The sequence below is a fragment of the Sus scrofa genome, chromosome 9, assembly GCF_054392235.1.
Source record: "Sus scrofa isolate SSC_HxYL_T2T_F1_AM1 chromosome 9, Sscrofa_HxYL_maternal_Yorkshire_Landrace_v2.0, whole genome shotgun sequence".
Lineage (NCBI taxonomy): Eukaryota > Metazoa > Chordata > Mammalia > Artiodactyla > Suidae > Sus > Sus scrofa.
The window spans coordinates 1627028-1648631 of NC_139391.1; the positions used below are offsets into that span (position 1 = coordinate 1627028).

Sequence of the window (21604 nt, forward strand, 5' to 3'; positions counted from 1 at the left end):
TGGATGGCGTTAGTGGTTGTTTCATCAAGTGGAAGACAGTGCAAATGATGTTCTGGGTCTCCCGAGGCTGCATCATAGGAGACACTGCAGCTTCCTTTGACTGCCAGGGCACTTGCTCTGGGAGTCCTGAGCCAGCATGTGAGAAATTCAACTGCTCAGCCTGTAAGACCATAAGGAGAGACTCTTAGACTCTGTGGGGAAGCAGAGGCTTTCAGCCGATCCTCCAAGTTGTCAAGCATGAGAGTGAAGCCACCTTGGACTCTCTAGACATGCCCACCTGCCACCTGCTTATCACTAAGTGACTGTCGTTAATGCATGTGGAGCAAAAGAAATACTGAGCCCAACCTGAATTCCAGCCTCACCAGATAGTGTAATAATATAAAACTGTTTTCAGTAACTTCTTTTATTTTAAATTTAAAATTTTTTTATTAAAGTGTAGTTGACTTACCATGCTGTGCCTATTTCTGCTGTCAGCAAAGTGACCCACTTGTACATATATATATATATACATTCCTTTTAATTTCTTTTTTTAAAAAATAGTTATTTCCCCAGTACATTTTTTTTTCCTACTGTACAGCATGGTGACCCGGTTATGCATACATGTACATATTCTATTTTTGCATATTATCATGCTCCATTGAAATAGAGTTTTAACTGAAGAACAACCCCCCCTTGGCTAAGACGGCAGCTGCAAGCCTTTCCAGCTATGCTCATCACCATACCACCTTCTTGTAATAATGGAACAACTGTGTACCCTATGTCCAAGCCAGCAGCCCTGCTAATCAGGCACCCAGCATTGCTTATCAGTTCTGCTTCTGTAACCTTGCTCGCTCAGTTTCTTAGGGAGAAACACTGTCTGCTTGGGGATGGGGGAGGTCCGGGATGCTTACACGGGAAAATCTAGACCTCATAGTGTATAAAAGTTACTAAGAACAAAGACCTGGTGCTCAGACTCTGGAGGTGACTCCTCTGAGCCCACACAGGTGCTGAATAAACCTTGCTTTTCCATATCTCTGAGTGCTGTTTGTCTCCTTCCATTGCCATGGTTTTTGCGGTTTCCGCAACATTTTTGGTGCATTAGCCGGGAAGCCGACAACCGAGCTGGCTTCTTGTGCCACCGTTGTCAGGGAACCGGGGGAGGCCATGGTCGCTGGCCCAGTGACAGGTGGATAGTGCGCACTGGCCATTTTGCTGGATCCAGACCCTCACTCCAGCCATGATGGCCTTGGCTCACACTGCTTCCCGAACAGACTCAGAAGGAGAGTGGAGACAGGTTCCAGGACAGGACGTTGAACTGGCAAGTGCCCCGGGGACATCTGCCCGAGTCAGCACCTGTCATACAGTGGAAGGAGAGACTGATCACCTCTCAGTGACCAAAGGGTCACTCAGGTCAGGGTTTGCTCTCTTGGGATCGGGAGGCTTGTCAATTCTGGTGTGTGTGTGTGAGTGACTAGAGAAAATGAGAGCCCGTGCTCCACCATCTTTGGACTACGGAGCCAGAGTGAGTCCTAACCTGCAGTTCTGTGGCAACCTCATACAGCTTCTGGTGGCCCTCTTTGGGGGGATCCTGACTTTGGGGTTTATACAGTCCCACCTATGCTAAGAGGTGCCTGAAATATCTCCCCCAGGAGAGCGGTCAGGTGGACGAAGTGATTGTTACCTGAGGCCTTGTCCTCACTCTTTGTCTTGCATCACCAGCACACGGTGGGACTTCACACAATGGGTAAATCGGCTTCCAAGCCCACTGTCTTAGAGTGTGTGGTTAAGAATTTTAAGAAAGGGTTTTCTAGAGAGTATGGTGTTAAACTGAGTCCTAGAAAACTTTGTACCCTCTGTACCCTAGAGTGGCCCTCCTTTGGTGTTGGCTGGCCTCTGGAAGGGATCTTAGATATGTTCCCAGTTGCAGCAGTATATAATGTTATAACAGGGGACCCTGGACACCCAGACCAATTTCTCTATATTGATCAATGGTTGGAAATTGCCTATTTGAGGCCCCCATGGGTTTGGTTCTTCCCTACAGACCAGGGACAGTGTAGGGTGCTAGTAGCCCAGTCCAAGAAGAAAACCTTGTCTCAAAAAAAGGTGCCACATATTTTTCAAGGGGAACCTGATGACTCGCCCCCTATGCCACCGCCTTATGTGCTGCCGGCCCCACCTCTGGGAGCCGAATGTCCCCAGATGCCAGATAGCCCACTGCCTTCTGTTTCTCCTCCTCCTTCTGCTTCTGAAGTTCCCAAGGCAATGTCACCCCCACAACCAGATTCTCCAGAACCTATGAGCAGGCGCCTCTGGTCAGCTCAGGGAGCAGCCACTCCAGCATTGCAAATGCCCTTACGGGAGACACGGGGACCATGGCAATTTGTCCCCGATGGGACCATACAAGAGGGGAGATGAGTTTTTTATTACCAGCCCCTTTCCACTGCCGATCTCCTCAACTGGAAACACCATACTCCCTCATATTCTGAAAAGCCTCAGGTGCTAATTGATCTCTTAGAATTCATTTTCCAGACACACTGTCCCACCTGGATAGACTGCCGGCAACTCCTTTTTACTCTGTTTGACACTGAAGAGCGCTGGCGAATTGTAACAGAAGCCCCAAAATGGCTTCAGGCCAATGCAGGGCATCGAGCAGACTTGGCAAACTGGGTGAGGGAAGCCTTCCCAGAAGAAAACCCCCAGCGGGACTATGACATTGAAGAAGGGAAACGTAACCTAGAGAGGTACTGGCAGGCCTTCCTACAGGGGGCAAAAGCTGGGGCTAAAAGGCCCACTAATAGAGCTAAGATCAGTGAGATACCACAAGAGCTGAATGAAAGCCCAGCCAAACTCTATGAGAGACTATGTGAGGCTTTCCGAATCTACACCCCTTTTGATCCCGAGGCCCCTGAGAACCAACGGATGATAAATGCTGCCTTTGTGGGACAAGCCCAATCAGATATCCGTAAAAGGCTACAGAAATTAGAAGGATTTGCAGGAGAGGAGGCCACTAAACTGTTGGAAATAGCCAACAAAGTTTTTATTAACCGAGACCAGGTGGCCCGCCGTGATGCAAGAACGAGAATGAAACAAAAAGTGACTCTTCTGGCGGCTGCCCTGTCAAAACCGGTGCCCCCAGTGGGACCACCCCATAGGGGACAAGGCACAAGGCCAGGGACAAGGCACAAGGCCAGGGGACAAGGCACAAGGCCCCTGGAACATGACCAATGCGCTTACTGCAAAGAAAAGAGACATTGGAAAAATGAATGCCCCAACCATCCTGAGAAAATGACCAAGGCCCCACCTAGCTGGTACCGATCTGAACCATTCAGCACCAACCTGATTGGCCTAGCTGAGTCTGATTAGGGGGGACCAGGCTCTCTCCAACTGGGCCCCCGAGAGCCTATGGTCAGAATTCAAGTAGGGGGCCACCCCATAGACTTTATGGTTGACACAGGTGCTGAACTTTCTGTGGTTACACAAGCTGTAGCTCCCCTCTTGGGGAAAGAAACCACCATCGTTGGGGCCACAGGTAACCAAACCCACAGGCCCTTCTGTGGTCCTCAACGATGTTGGTTAGGAGGCCATGAAATAATACATGAATTTCTTTACCTGCCTGACTGCCCAGTCCCCCTGATGGGAAGAGACCTGCTGGCTAAAATGGAGGCACAAATTTCCTTTTCTACTGATGGATCAGCCCAACTCAAATTGACAGAACCCCCCTCTCCTTTAATCATGGCTCTTGCTGTAAAAAGGGAAGAGGAATGGTGCTTGTACTCTTCCCCTTCAGAGATGGGGACATTTCCCCAGAACTAGAGACTAAATACCCATTGGTTTGGGCTGAAGGAAATCCACCAGGACTGGCAAAATGCCATGCTCCTGTCTTGATTGATCTAAAACCTGAAGCTCAGGGGGTAAAGCTACGACAATACTCAATTTCCAGAGAAGCTCGACTGGGAATCCAGGTTCACCTGGATAGGCTGCTTCAGCACGGACTGTTAATAAATGTCAGTCCCCTTGGAACACCCCTTTACTGCTCGTAAAAAAACCGGGAACACAAGACTACTGCCCAGTTCAGGACCTGAGAGCCATAAATGAAGCAAAAGTCACATTACACCTGGCCGTCCCTAACCCTAGCCGCTGACATGGCTGAATTTCCTGGACAAAAGTTGAGCTGTGTTTTACTACAATGTGTTGACAACCTCTTACTGGATGGCACCACGGAGGCTCAGTGCCTAGAGGAAACAAGAGCTCTCCTTTCCCTACTGACGGAGGCATGGTATCAGGTATCAAAGAAAAAGTCACAAATCTGTAAAAAAACAAGTCAAGTATCTGGGCTTTAACATCATGCAGGGCCAACGAATGCTGGGCACTGAAAGAAAGGCAGTTTGTGCCATTCCTGTCCCTACCACCTGCCAGAAGGTTCGTGAGTTCCTAGGGGCAGCAGGATTCTGCTGGATATGGATCTCTGGGTTTTCAGACTTGGCCAGGCCTCTGTATGAGGCTCTAAAAGGGGAAGAAAAGGCTCCCCTTGAATGGGGACCAAGCCAGGAGACAGCATTTCAGACAATCAAAACCAAACTCACTGAGGCTCCAGCCTTGGGACTTCCTGATGTTACCTGAGGATTTAACCTTTTTGTTCATGAGAAAAATGGAATGGCTTTGGGAGTCTTAACTCAAGAATTTGGGCCTTTGCAGAGGCCAGTGGCATATCTGTCTAAACAAATTGACTCAGTTGCAGCTGGATGGCCTCCCTGTCTCCAAGCGCTGGCAGCTACCACCTTGTTGGTGAGAGAGGCTGACAAGTTGACTCTGGGACAAAACCTCAATGTTAAAGTCCCACACTCAGTTGTAAAGCCTAATGGATACCAGGGGCCACCATTGGCTCACACATGCACGAATGACTCAATTTATCAAGGGTTACTATGTGAAAATCCATGGGTAAAATTGGAGGTTGTACGAACTCTGAACCCAGCTACTTTTCTGCCAGATGAAGTGGGGTCCCCAGACCATAACTGCCTGGAGGTACTAGATGAGGTGCTTTCCAGCAGGCCTGACTTGACTGATAAACCACTCCAAAATCCTGACCTGGTTTATATACTGATGGCAGCAGCTTTTTGGAGGATAGAAAAAGGATGGCAGGATATGCTGTGGTATCTGACTTAAAAGTAATAGAAGCAGAGGTGCTTCCTCAAGACTAGTCAGCACAGAGAGCAGAATTATGGGCCTTAATCAGAGCACTGGAACTCAGCCAAGACCAGTGAGTTAATATCTATACCGACTCACGATATGCCTTTGCAACTTTGCATGTTTATGGAGCCTTATATAAAGAAAGAAGACTCCTCACTGCTGAAGGAAAAGGGATTAAAAACCAGGCTGAAATGTTAAAGCTCCTAGAGGCAGTATGGGAACCTAAAGAAGCTGCAGTTATCCACTGTAAAGGCCACCAAAAGGGGGATGACCCAGTGACAAAAGGAAACCGTAGTGCTGATGCAGCTGCCAGACAGGCAGCCCGGGGACAACAGCCAGACAAACCTAAGGTCTTGCTGGCCCCAGAAGTGCCAGCTGTCTCCAGATATTCTCCAGAGGGGAAAAAAACGAATAAGGAAAAAAGGAGGAACTAAAACTAAGACGGGGTGGTGGGTCACATGGGACCACTGAATTTATGTTCCAGAACAGCTGGCCTACAAACTAGTCCACCAACAACATGAGCTAAGCCACATGGGCAAAACTGCCTTAGAGACCCTACTGGGCTGGTACTATCTCATTGCTCATCTTCCTGCACTCTGCTCCTCTGTCTCCCAAAGATGCATAACCTGTTTGCAGAATAATGCCCACCAGGCACCCCACAGACCAGCTGGGGCACAACACTGTGGTCTGTCCCCATTTGAGGATATGGAAGTGGACTTCACTGAGGTCACCCCTAGTAAGGGGTACAAATATTTACTAGTTTTTATCTGTACTTTTTCAGATTGGGTAGAGGCCTTCCCTACCCGAACTGAAAAGGCAAGGGAAGTAACCAAGGCACTCCTGAGAGACATTATTCCCAGATATGGAATGCCTCTGACCATCAGGTCAGATAATGGACTGGCATTTGTGGCCGAAACAGTACAACAGGTGGCAAAAGCTTTACAGATCCGATGGAAACTACATTCTGGTTATCGCCCTCAAAGTTCAGGGAAAGTAAAACGCATGAACGGAACACTTAAACAGACCCTGGCAAAGTTATGTCAGGAAACTTGCTTGCCCTGGGTAGACATGTTGCTGGTGGCCCTCCTAAAAGTGAGATGCTCACCCCGAGCGGGAATAGGATTCTCACCATTTGAAATCTTATATGGGAGGCCACCTCCACTAATCAGTTTAAAAGGAAACACCAGGGAGTTGGGAGACTTGGAATTACATAAACAATTATAAGGACTGGGGCTCACTATTTCTCAGATACATAAATGGGTCACAGACAGAATACTTGTGTCCTTAGGTATAACAGTACACCCCCACAAGGTGGGGGACCAGGTGTGGATAAAGGACTGGAAAAAGGAGTCTTTGAGGCTGGTATGGAAGGGCCCCTATACTGTAATTCTAGCCACGCCCACTGCTCTTAAAGAAACAGGACTATATGCTTGGATCCATCATTCCAGAGTTAAACTGGCTGGCCCAGCTGATGACTGTGGAGAGTGGGAGACTGCCCTCGATCTGGAGAGACCTCTTTGCCTGACAATACAGAGGAGGAGACACCGACCTCAAAGCCCTGCCCTGACCACACCGGAAGCTGGTCAGTCAACGCACGGCTGAAGCTTGAGGAATCAGCTGCCTGTGAACCCAAATGGAAGGAGGGTTTCAAAATAAGCATTTGCATTGACGGAAGAGGCCTAGACCCTGGAGCTGTGCTACATTTCCAGAGAATCATGTTTGCGCTCCAAGCTGCCTCTCACAGGGTCTTTCATTCCTTTTATGAAGAGATAAAAAATACCCCACCTCCCATTCCGGCCACAACTAAGAACTTGTTCTTAGCCCTGGCAGAAACTATTGCACAAACTCTCAAGGTCTCCTCTTGTTACGTATGCGGGGGAATGAACACAGGAGACCACTGGCCTTGGCAAGCCAGAGAACGGGACCCATTAGAGCCTCATAATGAGACTGCAAACCCCCAACTCACCAATGGGGTATGGCTCCTCAGAACTGCTATCATAGGGAGAAATTGTTTTGCGAGGCGGGGAGGACGGTTTAATGTTTCAGTTGGAAGCCTAACATGTTTAGGCCTGAGGTATTATAATCTGACTGCCCAAGAGACTCAATGGTGGTCATCTGCCAACCTCTCAGAGCCCAAGCCTAATCCCCTGTCCAATTTTTCCCACCTCTGACAGGCATGGGAAGACACCTCTGACAGTGCTAATATCCAATGGCGGGCACCAAAGGGATTATATTAGATTTGTGAAAAAATGTCCTATTCCATACTCCCCCCCAATTGGGCTGGGGCATATGTACTGGGAACAATCAGACCTTCCTTCTTCCTGCTCCCGCTGTCACTAGGGGAGCAACTGGGAGTTCCTATATACAGGGCACAGGGTGCCCAGAGAGACCGGAGGGCTCTCCAAATTGGAGACTGGAAAGATGATGAATGGCCCCCAGAACAGATAATTCAATATTATGGGCCTGCCACCTGGGCAGAGGATGGCTCTTGGGGATATCGCACCCCTATCTATATGCTGAACCGCATCATCAGACTACAGGCGGTTTTGGAACTTATAACAAATGACACTGCAAGGGCCTTGACTATATTGGCCCAACAACAAACTAAAATGCACAGTGCAATCTACCAATATCACTTGGCCTTGGATTATTTACTTGCTTCTGAAGGAGGGGTTTGTGGAAAATTTAACTTAAGTAATTGCTGTCTACAAATAGATGACACCAGAAAGGTGGTAGAAGAAATTGCTGACTGCATGACTAAACTTGCCCATGTACCTGTACAAGCTTGGAAAGGATGGGATGCAGACCGTCTCTTTGGTAAATGGTTCTCTTGGTTGGGAGGAATTAAGACAATGGTTGGAATAATCATGGTTATACTTGCAGGGTGCCTATTTGTTCCCTGCCTTGTACCTCTCCTGATAAATATTATAAAAGGTTTTATAAAAACCATGGTTGAAAGAAAAACAGCCTCCCACCTGCTACTTATCAGAGGTTACCAAAGGGATATGACTGATGATGATCTGTAAAGGGTGCAGATGCACCCTGAATGTCAAGAGGGGGGAGTGAAATGGAGTTTTAACTAAAGAACAACCCTCCCCCCCTTGGCTAAGAAGGCAGCTGCAAGCCTTTCCAGCTGTGCTCATCACTATGCCACCTTTCTTGTAATAATGTAACAACTGTGTGCTCTCTGTCCAAGCCAGCAGCCCTGCTAATCAGGCACCCAGCATTGCTTATCAGTTCCACCTCTGTAACCTTGCTTGCTCAGTTTCTTAGGGAGGAACACTGTCTGCTTGGGGATGGGGGGAGGTCTGGGATGCTTACATGGGAAAATCTAGACCTCATAGTGTATAAAAGTTACTAAGAACAAAGACCTGGTGCTCAGACTCTGGAGGTGACTCCTCTGAGCCCACACAGGTGCTGAATAAACCTTGCTTTTCCATATCTCTGAGTGCTGTTTGTCTCCTTCCATTGCCACGGTTTTTGCAGTTTCCGCAACACCATCGTAAGTGACTAGACATAGTTCCAAGTGCTTCACGGCAGGATCTCATTGCTAATCCATTCCAAAGGCAATAGGTTGTTTGAGTGACTTCTTATGCAGACATAGATAATCTGTGTATCCCTTTTCTTCAGCTAATACCCGACATCCTATTCACTTTCACTGAATAATCTAATGCCAAAATTTCTGAGGTCTCCTCAATTTCTTCTTTTATTTTTAATATCCCACAATAATCCTTCGGCACGTGTGGCCCTTACCTGAACTGTATCTTGAGTAGGTGAATATCTCTCTAACTACAGAGCAACTGCCATAGCTGAGCGCACCACCATCTTACACTTTGACTCTTTACGTCACTACATTTTAAAAAATAATTTTTAAATTTTATTTAAAATTTTCTTTTTTTTTGTTTAAGTATGTTTGATTTACAATGTTTTACCAATTCCTGCTGTACAGCATACTGACCCAGTCATACATGTATATACCTTCTTTTTCTTATATTGTCTCCCATTATGGTCTATCTATCCCAAGAGACTGGATTTAGTCCCCTGCGTTGCACAGTAGGACCTCATTGTGCATCCATTCTAAATGTAATAGTTAGCATCTACCAACTCCAAATTCCCTGCTCACCTTTCCCCCTTTCCCTTCCCCTTGCCACCGACAAGTCTGTTCTCTATGTCTGTTTTGTAAATAGGTTCATTGTGCCATATTTTAAATTCCACATGTAAGTAATATATTGTACTTGTCTCTCTGACTTGCTTCTCTCAGTATGACAATCTCTAGTTGCATCCGTGTTGCTGCAAATGGCATCATTTTGTTCTTTTTTTATGTCTGAGTAGTTTTCCATTGTGTATATATACCCTGTCTTCTTTTTTTTAATTTTTCTTTTTTGTCCTTTGGCCATTTCTTGGGTCGCTCCCATGGCATATGGAGGTTCCCAGGCTAGGGGTTGAATCAGAGCTGTAGCCGCCAGCCTACACCACAGCCACAGCAATGCAGGATCTGAGCTGTGTCTGCAACCTACACCACAGCTCATGGCAACGCCCGATCCTTCACCCACTGAGCAATGCCAGGGATTGAACCTGCAACCTCATGGTTCTTAGTCGGATTTGTTAACCACTGAGCCACGACGGGAACTCCTATACCCTGTCTTCTTAATCCATTCATCTGTCAATAGCTATTTAGGCTATTCCCAAGTGTTGGCTATTGAGCATAGTTCTGTTGCTGGGTCATATTATAGTTGTAGATTTAGCTTTCTGAGGAACCTCCTTACTGTTTTCCGTAGTGGTTATAGCAATTTACATTCTCACCAGAAGTGTGGGATGGCTTCCTTTTCTCCATAACCTCTCCGGTATTTATTTTTTTGTAGACTCATTACTGATGGCTATTCTGACTGGTATGAGGTGGTACCTCACTGCAGTTTTTTATTTCTCTAATAATTAGTGATGTTGAGCATGTTTGCATGTGCCTACTGGGAATCTGTGAGTCTGCTTTGGAGAAATGTCTATTTAGGTCTTCTGCCTATTTTTCAATTGGATTGCTTGTTTTTTTTTTTTTTTTTTTTTTTTTTTTTTGTTGTTGAGTTGTTTGTATATCTTGGAGATGAAGCCCTTGTCAGTTGCATCATTTGCAACTATTTTCTCCAATTCCATAGGTGGTCTTTTTGGTATTTTATGTTTTCATTTGCTTGGCAAAACTAATGAGTTTGATTAGGTCTCATTTGTTTGTTGTTATTTTTATTGCTAATGCCTTGGGTGACTGACCTAAGAAAACATTTGTATGGTTTATGTCAGAGACTCCTCTAACTTTTCATAATCCATTTTCCATATAACAACTAGAGGTCTTTAAAAATATTAGATTAGGTTAGAACTATTTTGAAACCATTTGGTGTATTCTCATACTTTTTGGAGTAAAATTCACTGTTACATGGCTGATGAAGCTCCCCATATCCTTTCTGTGTACACCTCTCCTCCTGGTTTCCCATGGTCTCTTTATTTTTGGAGAATATCAGGGTCCTTGCCCTTGCAGTTGTCTGTTTAGCACCCCCTCCCCACCCCCACTCTCTATATTGTTGGGTCTTTCTTACCTTTCAACTTTCTACTCAACTGTCACATCCTCCAGGTGGACTTCCTTGTTCACGCTCTTTATGGAAAATCCACCAACACCACCAGAGTTACCCTTTATAAGTTGTATCAACCCACTTCACTTGTCTCTTCCAACCACCTATACGTTCTGTGTTTATATTGTTTAAATTCCCTAGAGTTTCCCCACCAAAATAGAACTGCTTGGAAACTCAGTTCTTTTCCTCAGTATATCTCTGTTCCATTTATCAACATAAATCCATTCCTTAGTAGTTCCAAGAATTTAATAAAGTCTCCACCAGTCCTTTTTATTTATTTTTATTTTATTTTATTTTTGTCTTGTTGTTGTTGTTGTTGTTGTTGTTGCTATTTCTTGGGCCGCTCCCTCGGCATATGGAGGTTCCCAGGCTAGGGGTCTAGTCGGAGCTGTTGCCACTGGCCTACGCCAGAGCCACAGCAACGCGGGATCCGAGCCGCGTCTGCAACCTACACCACAGCTCACGGCAACGCCGGATCGTTAACCCACTGAGCAAGGGCAGGGACTGAACCCGCAACCTCAGGTTCCTAGTCGGATTCGTTAACCAATGCACCACGACGTGAACTCCCACCAGTCCTTTTTAAATTAATAGATGGATGACTGTCCCACATCCGTGGGTAACAGTACATAAAGGAACTGATCAAATATTCATCTTGGGCTTTGAGTTCACACTGGCAGGAATGATCAGTGTTTGAGGCCCCTGTTCCACCTTCTGCCTGAATTACTCATGAACGTGCCAAGGGGTAGATGTCAGTCTGAACAGATTTGGGCATTAATGTCTGTCACTGATCTTTGACTTGAATCAACTCTCCATTATTGATGTTCAAATGGACCTGAGGTGAGACACAGGAGATCTGGGAAGACTCTGACCTCTGAGTTATGGGTCCCCACATCCAGAGAAAGCTAGTCTTGGTACTCAGAACGCAGAGTTCCCATACCTAAGTTCCAGGAAGTCATGGGAGTCAGGATGCACCTGGAACTTTTACAGGACAGTCACCAGTGCTGTGTGCCACAATCCAGTGTTGGAGTAACATCTGGAAGAGGCTCAAAGCAAGTGATGATTCTGTCTCTTGGCTCAATTCTGTCATTTGCATGAAAGCACGAAGTCATGTGTTGCCGAGACCATTCCTGCCTTTAGAAGCTGACAAGGTCAACTGGAAGCCTGCCAACTGGAATAGCTTCATCTTGGAGGACACTTTCATGTGATTTGGTGATGGATTGAGTAGTTATTAATGACCGAATGGGATTCTAGTACTGTTCCAATAGATTTGTTCTTTGATGATCATTTTGCTGTGCGGGGTCCGTAACAGCACATTAGTTAGTGAGCTTTTACACACTATAAATACATCTTTGCTCTCTGTTTCCCAGCTTCTGACAGAGGGCTCCTAAAACCCTTGTAATTCCCTGGATGACAGGAGTGGTAGATGCTCCTCACCTTTTCTTCTATTATTTGGTCTTGGACCATGGTTGCTGATACAGGACTCCTAAATCCTTTAGAATTGCTTGGGTGTCTTCTGTTCTGAGAGTTCTTGGTAGGATCCAGGACAGCTTCAAGCCGGGGTCTGTGCATCGAAAATGGCAAACCGTGATTACAAGTTTGTGCCTTTATTTCCACTTCCGAATCTTCAGGGAGAATGGAGGAGCTTGAAACTGACTTAATATTGATCCTTAGCCTCCATACAAATGCTAAGCTATGGAGAGGAGAGGGTCCATGTCGGTGAGCAGATCCGTGTACCAGGAGGGTGGTGCTCTCCAGCTTCATGGTGATAGAAGCTCCTGCCCTAGGAAGCCCCCAGACCTGGTGCTGTGTGTCTCTGCATGTGGCTGCTCATTTGTCTTTTACAACATCTCTTGTGATAAACTGGTAAGTGTAAGTGAATATTTCTTTGAGTTCTGTGAGCCATTCTAGCAAATTTTCAAACCTGGGAGAAGGTTATTGGAAGCCCTGACTTTGTAGCCATGTTGGACAGAAGTGTGGGTCCCTGGGGAATCCTTACTTGCATGCATGTCTGAAGGGAGGGCAGTGTTTTGGAATGGAGCTCTGAAGCCTGTGAGGTCTGGCCATACCTCCATGCAGTTAGTGTCCCAGTTGTATTAAAAGAGAGCATCAAGTTGATGTTCAGATGTTTAGGATGGTTTGTTTTCCAGTAGGTTGGTACAAGGGGCAAACGTACCACCCAGATTCTGTAAATAATGTTGTGAATGGAGAATAATGGCTCCATTGCCCTCTATTGAATCATTTCCTGTGCATTAAATTGTCTGTGGTGCTTTTTCATGTTTGTTATATATGTTCGACTTCAATTTTGCAATAATATGATATATACTCTACTTTTTATTTGGTAGTAGATTATAAATATTTTCCATTTTGTTACATTTCACATTGTGTTTTTCATGCCTCACTTCTCTCACTGCACTATGCTGAGAGAAGAAGTTTTATGATCTGGGTCTTGTTTTCACATGCTTAAAGTTGCCTTTGTTAAGAGTTCTAGTACTGCAAAAACTGTGTCCTCACGATTCAAGTCTATGGTGATGATACAAAAAGGGACTATTACAATGCAAGAAATACATTTAGTACAATCTTTGACTATGGTTCTGGTTTTTGTGTGTATATTGATTTCTTTATAAATCTAGCTTATGGAACGATGGTTGAGTTAAGACATTAATTTACTTAAAATGCAGCACGACAATGGGAGAAACAATGTACGTATACGTGGATGTGGAGCTGGGTTCCCATACTGTACAGTGGGAAAAAAAAGTGTGTTGGGGGAAATAACAATAAAAAATAAATTAATAAAATTACAATGCTTAGAATGAAAAGATCCACTTTTTAATCTCTACAAATAAGGAAGTTGCAATTACACCAAAAAGGAGTTTACTTTTAACGTGTGCATAAATTTGGATATGATTTCAGGCAATTCATATGATTGTGGTGTCCAGACCTGATTTCCTGTGGATGGGAATCAATCCCGTTTTCCCATTCTCACCCTTGTTTTGGGCTCTTGACATCCTCGACCTTGTTGGGGGAAGAGTTTGTTCCAAAGACGAAGCCACAGGGACAGTTTAGGCTTGCTTCTCCTGGTCACATCCACTAGATCAGTAACGGGGCTGAAGTCATTGGCCTGACCGAGTCTTATAGTGTAGAGCAAGAGCAGGGAATCAGAGGACTTGAGTCCATCAGCCTCCAGACAGACTATTGGCTCTCCAAGACTCTCTCAGTAATCTCATCTGTGAATGGAGGTGAATTAATAATACCAGCATCGTGAGGTTGCTGTGAAAACTAAATGAAGAGGCCTTGTGGTTTGGACCCAGACGTTCTGGATTCAGACCTTGGTCCGCCAGCTTCCTAGCTGCCTGATTTTGGATATCTACATGTCTGTGTGCCCCCAGGTGATTCAGGAGCAAAAGAGAAGTGGCAGTACGTCTACTTCGGATTTTGGGGAGAAAGCAACCAGTTCCTATCCCAATGTGCTTAGAGCAGGGTTGGCTACACACTATTGTTTGCTAAAGAAATGAAAGAAAAAGTCCTAGGCACCCACAGGTGTTGATACACGATGGTGACAATTATTGCTATCATTATTTCTGTTTTTAACATGTGTCCCAAACGGTTTACAGGAGTATGAGCGAGAGGGTTAGAAGTGTGATTTCACTTTAAGGACTCAGCCCACAGCATTTGGTAGCCCACAGTAGTGTGATACTGGTAGAATGAAGCAAAAAAGAAGAACAGTTTACAGGTCACTTGAAAGGCTAAGAATGAGTCCTACTGAGATACTCTGAGAGTGGTCTTCCTCAGGGCCTCCTTTACATCTCTGTTCCGGAGGCTGTAGATGAGGGGGTTCAGCATAGGGATCACCACACTGTAGAACACAGACACCACTCTGTTCTGGTCAGTGGAGTAGCTGGACTTGGGCATCACATAAATGAAGGTGATGGTTCCATAGTAGAGCGTAACGGCTGTGAGATGGGAGGTGCAGGTGGAGAAGGCCTTGTGTCTTCCTTCAGTGGAGGGCATCTTCAGGATGGTGATGAGGATGCAGATGTAAGAGAGAACTATGACAAACCCTGTGACCATAATTATGAACCCAGAGGAGATGGAAGGGATAATTTCAAGAACAGAGACATCTGAGCAGGAAAGTTTCAACAAAGAGGTGAAATCAGAGAAATAGTGGTCTATCTGATTTGGTCCACAGAAAGACAGACTCAACAAGCAACTAGTAAATATCCAAGCATTCACACACCCACCCAGATAGGAAGCCCCCAGTAAGAGGACACAGACTCTTGGGGACATGTGGGTGGAGTAGAGCAGGGGCAAGCTGATGGCCACATAGCGGTCATAGGCCATGGCGGCCAACAGGAAGCAATCAGTTGTCCCAAACAGGATCACGGAAAAGAGCTGGGCCTCACAGCCAGTGGTTGTGATGGCCACTCCATGTCTAAGGAAGCCTATAAGCATCACCGGTGTGACTGATGTGGAAAATCCAGTGTCTACAGAAGCCAAATGGCCAAGGAAGAGGTACATGGGGGTGTGAAGCTGGGGACAGCTTTTTATTAAAAGAATTATGCTGACATTGCCTACTAAGGTGACAACATAGATGCCTAGAAATATCACAAAGCAGATGACACCAAGCACAGGATCCTCCGTGAGCCCCAAAAGGATGAACTCTGTCACACTGCTGTGGTTTCCAGCCTCCATCTCTCCTGTGGGTTGTTCCTGTTGAGGGAAATGGTTAAAAATAGTTTCATTCTGTACATTTCCAGTTGTCCTTGGTCATTCCTTATACTTGTTCACAGTTGTTTGTTCCCTGTCCAGCCTGTAAATTATGATGCTCTAGATGGTTTTGTTTCCTTTATCTTTGTTGCATCAAAAAATTATGAGTCAGCTGCACTCTTCTTGATCTCTATTGTATTGTATTCGTTGAATATTATCTATTTTTTTTCTGTCTTTTTAGCTATTTCTTGGGCTGCTCCCATGGCATATGGAGGGTCCCAGGCTAGGGGTCAAATCGGAGCTGTAGCCACCGGCCTACACCTGAGCCACAGCAACGCTTGATCTGAACGGCGCCTGGAACCTACACCACAGCTCATGGCAACGCCGGATCTTTAACCCACTGAGCAAGGGCAGGGACCAAACCCGCAATATCATGGTTCCTAGTTGGATTCGTTAACCACTGCGCCATGGCAGGAACTCCTGAATAATATCTATTTTAAAACACCACTCCAACCTTACCTTCTAGGCAAATCTCTCTCACCAGGTCCAGATCTATTGTTTCACTTTCCTTCTGGAAGTCTCCAGGTGCAAATCCCACAAATATCCCCAAATACCAAACCATTCTTTCCTTGAACCACTGTTCCCATGTGCTGTATCTGTGGAGTGACACCAAATCCACCCAATCTCTTGTGTCTGAAACATGGGAGTGATCTAAGCCTTCTTCCTCTCGTGAACCACATCTAATAAATCCCATTGGCATTATCTGCAGTTTATCTCCCAATTTCATTTCATGGTGACAGTTCCATTCCAGATATCCTTTCTTTAATTGAAGCCCTGGTCATTATTCCACTTTAGTTTGTCTCTTTGCCTCCCTGCATGATTCTTATGCCTTAAAATATTCAGTAAATCTCCCAAAGTGGTCCATCCCCAAATTAAAGAGCGAGTGAGTAGTTCCTGCTGTGGTGCAGTGGAAATGAATCTGACTAAGCACCATGAAGTTGCTGGTTTGATCTCGGGCAATGCTCAGTGGATTAACGATCTGGCGTGGCTGTGGCTGCGGCACGGGCTGGTGGCTAGAGCTCTGATTGGACCCCTAGCCTGGGAATCTCCATGTGCCGTGGGTGGGACTGTAAAAAGACAAATGAATTACAGAAATAAATAAACAAAAAAGAGCAGGTGATTCCAAGGCGCTTGTTTTATAACTTTCAGCACTTCCTCCAACCTCCAGGATGCACCCTGACCTGTTGAGTGCAGCACAGTGCACACATTCTGAGGTCCCTCCTGCCTGTGACACGTTGCTTGTCCCTTGGGATGGTCCCATCCTACCCCTGCACTGATCCAACCTTCCTGAGCTATTTACAGTGCCCCCACGCACACGAGTTCCCCCATGCACTCTGCTCTTTTGCCTTCACTGCTTTTTCTCCCCCTCGAAGAGCTCCCATCCTCTCAGTACTCTGGGTGACCTCCACTCCTTGATCAAGGTCCTTTCTCTCCAAAGTCTTCTCTGACTTCCGAGGGTTAAGCAGAACACTCCTGTGGCTTGACATCGTGCCTTGAAGATGCCTAGATTCCCATTCTTTGCACTAGGTTGTGTTTCATTTTGTGTGTTTTTTGGTTGTTAACAGTACACTGTCCCCAATTTATAAACACTCTCCTCAGTCAGTGTGTGTTCTGTCCCTGTGTAAGGAATAACCTGTGTTTGGATATAAATTATGCTGAGAAAGCTTATGAGGTCAATTTGTTTCTGATTAGTGTGATAAGGATGCAGTGGGGAACACAAAATGAAAACAATTTAGCCTCCCTGTCCAGAGAATCCAGGTCTTTCAGAGGAGAAAGATGGTGAACTTTTCATTAGTGTATGGAAATTGCATAATTGCAGGATAAGTAAATTAATGGCTTAGGTTGTTTGGGAGGAAAAATTGTATATTCATGTAAGTAAATATGGCTGAAAATTCAAAATATTCCTCTCAATAGTCAACTATTAGACACATGAGTCAAGTATTAGAAGTTTGGCATTTATTTTTTGAAGTTTCCCCTTTTATCTATTTTAATTGAGCTTTTGTAACATTATAGATAATATTTTAATATAGCTATTTTTCTTTACTTTTCAATAAGAAATTTATCACACGATTCTCACAAACACAGTTTCTGAGATCTTCGTGATAATGCATTGAGTCCCTGGATGTTAATCACCCACTAATTTTGGGCATGCAACTGTTCACAACTTTTTGCTAATCAGAATGATTAATCCCACAAAAAGGATAAGGGATATGGAGAAGAATATTCCAAAAATATGACTTTTTTTAAATGACTGCACCCATGGCAAATGGAGGTTCCCAGGCCAGGGACTGAATCTGAGCCACAGCTGTGACCCAGGCTACAGCAGCAGCACCACCAGATATTTTAACTGACTGCCCCAGGCTGGGGGTCAAACCTGGACCTCCACCACCACCCAAGCCACTGCTGCCAGATTCTTAACCCCCCACTGCACCGCCATGGGAACTCCATGGTATATTTTAAAAATAATCCCTTTGCTAGGTATTTTAAGAATTGCGTTCCATGCTCTAATGTGACTGAATCCCCATGAGTTGTCATGGTGAAAATACACAACCATTGTGCCCCGTGTTCACAGTTTTGATGAGTTCTTGGTTACAGTTTCACTAAAGAGATTAGCACCGCTTCTAGTTTTTGTCATTTTGTGTGACAGAGGCAATGTTTCTGTGTTTTCAAACAGAGTATATGATAAATTAGAGTATATGATAAGTCAGAGTATGTGATAAATTATAAGGGACTACCCAGAGTAATTACTGCAGTCCAAAGCAACAGTTTCAGGGTATACTAAAAATTCAGTAGGCGTTATAAAGAAACTATTTATCAGAATGAGAAACAGAATTATGGACATAATGTTACAGACTTGCAAATATTTTAAAATAAAAAGAGATTAATTTTAGTGATCTGAAATTTTTCGCTTACGCACTTTTGTTTGTCCTTTCCATTAACTTCTGCTAGCTATCAATTCCTACAGATTTATAAATTTATAATCAATTCCTACAGATTTATAAATCCTATTTGAACACATTGAAACAGAACTTTTTACATAGTATTAACACCTAAGGAAAGATTCAGCATAAATTTTTAACAGTAACAATCATTTTTATTCATTTTAATTTTGGGGCATATACAAATAGTATTTACATTTTAAATTTCTGTATATATTACTTTTAGTCATTTACAGTTTCACTAAAAAGTATCTAAAATATTTCCCACTTTCTTAATAGCCTTGATAACTGAAATGCTGGTTGGAATATATGCTCGGATACTTACTATGTTATTCATGGAGCTTCAGCATCTCTCAGTGTTCCCATCATAGCTCAGCGGTTAACAAACACAACTGGTATCCATGAGGATGCAGATTTGATGCCTGTCCTCGCCCAGGTGGTTAAGGGATCAGGCATTGCCATGCACTGCAGCATAGATCTCAAATGTGGTGTGGATAGACCATTGCAGTGGCCTTAAGAAACCAAAAAAAAAAAAAAGAATGTGTCATATCTGTTTGATAAATCTTCATGAACGCCACTTAAATTACTCTAGTGACAGGCTAACGTACTACCAAGGGTGTTAGCTCTATCATGACAAATTTCTATTTAGTCATAGCACTTCATCCCCCATGACATCAACGGCACAAATCATCTCCTTTCTACATCAAAACACTGAAATATCTGAATAGAGCCAGCACACACCTACTGCCTTCCCTTTTCCAAAAGTAAGCCCCCATAGATCCTTTGGGCATTCCACCTGGGGCATAGCTTTCAGATCCCTCACCATTCTCCGGTCAGCCTATGAACAGGCTCTGGTCTGAGGAATGGGACCAAGCACTGGGCAGCATGTGTGCTCTTTGCCTTCTGACCCAAGCAGAGTTCAGTGGGGCCAACCGTGCCTTCACTCTGGGCTTCTGTCTGTGTGACAGCATCACGGAGGCTGGAGAGAGAAGATGCAGATCCTGGGAATCCCAGTGGCCAGTGTTTTCACTTGCACCTGACCCTTCAATCTCTCTCATTTCCACTTGTTTCCATTTGTAAAATGGGAATAATTGTCCCTATAATGCAGCATTGTTTTCAGGTTAAGAGAAATGATATCTATAAAATACTCAGAGGTGTCTGTTCATACACATCAGAGCTAAGAATCTTTGTAATATTTTTCTTGAAGATAAAGTGTTGATAGATTTTCAATGATTTAAAATGTTTTAGGAGAATAATAGAAATTTTCTTTCAATACATGCCAGGAGCTTTTTCAAGTATCCAAAAGACGCCAGGGAGTACCGTGTCTGATGCCGTCTCAGTTCTGGGGTCTGGTGTTCATGGTCAGTGCACAATATGACACCTGCTTCTGGTCCCTCTCTTTCCTCTACCCTGGTTACCCTGGTTCTTTCTAGCGCATTGCATCATGACATCCCATCCTGCCTCCCCCACCTGGCACAGGGGTTCTAACTCTCCCCCAGCCTTTCCTTCAGTGGATGGATCCCTTTCGATGATGACTGGGGACACAGGGATCTGTGCCTCATCCAAACTGAACACCAGGTCATTGCTTTCTGATTTCCTCTTCATGGCTGTGGCTACACAAGCTTCGCTGTGATTGTGGCTGCTGAGACTGTCCACCTTCCCTCAGGTCTCCTGGGCAGCCTGGTTTCTGGGCCCAGAAGGACCTTTCTGTGGTACAAACCTTGCTGAGGCCACAGTTCCACAGGGGTCAAGAACGAAAGTTGTTGAGAGAGTTTGGTTTCCTTTTAATTTCTCAATGAAGCCGTCAGATTTTAAATTATTTAAAGAAGATCCATGACTACTGCACTCACCTTTCAGAGCCAGAGCTGCTGATGTGGATTCTGAAGAGCTCTTAACAGAGCAGATGTTTCCCACTATGTTTACAAGTAGTTGTGCACTGAACCGCTGAGAATGTGAAATGCTGACTGTCGCCCTTCCACCAGGAGCCCATTACAGACCTTCAGCCAGGGTGAGGGTGGGTGTTTCTGTGTGTCTGTGGTGGGAGGGAAGGAGGGCTCTCATAGAACAGGGCAAGTCCCCTGGGCTTTTGTTGCTTCCCCTGTGAGAAGAGGATTCCTGAGTTTGTTCCACAGAAATGGCTTGTAGACTTGTGGCTCATTAAAGTGGCTTCAGTGGACGGTCCAGTTTCTAACCAAAGGTGTATTTGCAAAGATCCTTAGGGACACTTTGTCGAGAGACTTGGAGAAATTGTTCTTGGACGAGAAAGTTGTCTGGAGTTTGGGACCAGCGTCAGTGTTGTCTGTGCTCTGATTTTACCTGTGTAAACAAAAGAGTTCCTTTCACTGAGGACATCAGGTAGTGGGGAAAGCCATGGAGTAAAAGGAGCCAGGAAGCAGACACGAAGCCCAGTCCCCTGTCACTCAAAGGGTGTCCCAAGGACGGGTGCTGGTTCTCAAAGTGTTTGTCATCAGTCTGGTATGCAGTAAAGACAGAAACTGGAAGGAACTCTTAAGCACTCTTACAGAATTTTGAGAATGTCGGTTGGCTTCAATAATTTAAAAGTTGTATTTATGCTTTTGTATTTTAGTTTTCCTTATTTAATGTTTTCCGTAGTCCTAGTTGTATGATCTTCCCCAAAATCACTGATCCATGGGGGCTTTTGGAAAAGGGATCCTTCCTGTAAAAGCAGTCTGAGCAATATTAGGTGTGGCCTTTGTATTCAGGAAACCTGGGTTCAGTTTGAGGTATATGAGGTCAGGAAAACAGTTTACCCTCTTGGAGAGTCAGGTTCATGGTCTATAAATGGGGCTAAGGATTGGTATCTCATAGGCTGGTCATGAGATTTAAGTGGGGTAGCATATAATTACCTGGAAAAGGTATCCGGAGTTAGTGATGTGTTTCAAATGTGAGACAAATAGGAGAAAGTGCCTGGATGTGTCGTCTCTGATCAACACTCACCAGACGCATTCATCCGAGTTGGAAGGAGCCCTGTCACCTTCTGCAAAATATTCTATTTCCTCCTCAGTCCCCAATCCTTCACTTTTGATGTTCATGGCATTCCAGCTACGGCCCCTGCTGTCTGCCCCATTGAGCTCCCTGCTATTCCTCATGCCCTGAGGACTT

The 21604-nt window shown here is 44.9% G+C and overlaps 3 protein-coding genes and 1 pseudogene across 6 annotated transcripts in view; 3 read left to right on the forward strand and 1 right to left on the reverse strand.

Moving 5' to 3' along the window:
- LOC100522627 (olfactory receptor 10T2-like) overlaps positions 1–21604 on the forward strand; it is a 277947-nt gene that overhangs the window by 128566 nt on the left and 127777 nt on the right. The window lies entirely within an intron of this gene.
- LOC110255358 (olfactory receptor 5P1-like) overlaps positions 1–21604 on the forward strand; it is a 216506-nt gene that overhangs the window by 52876 nt on the left and 142026 nt on the right. The gene's annotated exons all lie outside the window — the stretch shown is intronic.
- Positions 1–21604, forward strand: part of OVCH2 (ovochymase 2) — a 500449-nt gene that overhangs the window by 49524 nt on the left and 429321 nt on the right. The window lies entirely within an intron of this gene.
- Positions 14522–15467, reverse strand: LOC100521737 (olfactory receptor 5P1-like; annotated as a pseudogene).